The sequence below is a fragment of the Lipotes vexillifer genome, unplaced genomic scaffold, assembly GCF_000442215.2.
Source record: "Lipotes vexillifer unplaced genomic scaffold, Lipotes_vexillifer_v1.1 scaffold251, whole genome shotgun sequence".
NCBI lineage: Eukaryota > Metazoa > Chordata > Mammalia > Artiodactyla > Lipotidae > Lipotes > Lipotes vexillifer.
Window position 1 is genome coordinate 3,078,586 of NW_006770868.1, and position 1,693 is coordinate 3,080,278.

Here is a 1,693-nt window from a genome sequence, read left to right on the forward strand (position 1 = left end):
ATGGCAGATGGGTAGAAAGAACACACTTTAAATATACCCTGGTGGGTGTCCATGGGTGGGTGGGGGGGGAGGAGGAGTAGAGATGGGTGATGAAGGCAAAAATAAGTGAAAATAAAACAAAGTAGAGGCCATACTCTGATGTCACTGATGGTGTGCCATGGCCTGAGGAGTGTTATTAACTAATTGTGTGCATTTGAGGTCCAAATTAAAAAAAAAAAAGCGGAGGAAGCAATGTATTAAAGAATAGAAGTAATATATATTCATTGCAGAAAATTTGGGAAATATAAGTGTAAAGAAGGAAATAGGGAATTCCCTGGTGGTCCAGTGGTTGGGACTCTGTGCTTCCACTGCAGGGGACTCGGGTTCGACCCCTGGCTGGGGAGCTAAGATCTTGCATGTTGCGGGGAGTGGCCAAAAAAAAAAAACAAGAAGAAAACAGATACCCGTAATTCCACTGCCCAGATGTAACTACTCGTTATTTTTGTAATTTCCTTCTTGTCTTTTTTTGTATGAATATGTAATATATATTGACAATATTAGGATCACAGTCTATATGTAATTTATTCCACTCTTTTCCTCCCCATTTATCCATATATCATGACCATTTTTCTATTCCATTAAATATACTCTGATAGCAGACTTTTAAAGGGCTAAATAATTTTCCACATTGTGGATATACCATTATGTATGTAACTATTTACCTACTAGTGGGAATTTAGGTCCTTTCAAATCTGAGCTATTATAAGTAACACTGCAGTGAACATCTTTGTGAATTAAAGTTTGTGTGAGTGTGTGATTATTTCTGTGGTTCAGATTCCCTGAATGAGAATAACTTGGTCAAAGGGTATGAATATAGATGTGTATGCTTATTTTTAAGGCTTTTGATGCATTTTTTAGGTTGAGAAATGGAGAACACAGAGAGGAAAGTGTGGAAGACACACACATAAATCATAATAAATTATTATAAAGTGAAGCTTTGTGAAATCACAACCTAGGGTAAGAAATACAACACTGCCAGGCCCTTAATGCCTCTGTACAGCTCATCCAAATCCCAGACCCCTACTCCCTAGTCTGGGAGAAAAACACTGCCCTGACTTGTGCAGTAAATGCTACCTACACTCTTTTCTTTATAGCTTTGCCATCCAAGTGTGCACCTCTAAGTACTGTAGTTTAATATTTTCTGCTTTTGAGTACGATATAAATGGAATCATACATAATGTGCTTTTTTATACCTGGCTTCACTGGCTCCATATTACATTTTTTTTAAGGTTCTCATTAGTTATCTATTTTACACATAGTAGTGTATATATATCAATCGCAATCTCCCGATTCACCCCACCCACCCTTTCCCCCACCTTGCTATCCAATACGTTTGTTCTCTACATCTGCGTCTCTATTTCTGCTTTGCAAATAAGTTTATCTGTACCATTTTTCTAGATTCCACATATACGCGATATTATATGATATCTGTTTTCCTCGTTCTGAGTTTCTTCACTCTGTATGACAGTCTCTAGGTCCATCCATGTCTCTGCATATGGCATGTTAAGTTTTAAAAATTCATCCACATGCTGTTGCATGGAGCTATACATAAGTCTTTCTCTGCCACAACTTTTCTTTTCTCTGAAGCTGTGTATGTTTTTTTCTCTGCTTCAGTTTCACATTCCTGAGGACCTAAATTCGGGTGGTAGGGAAA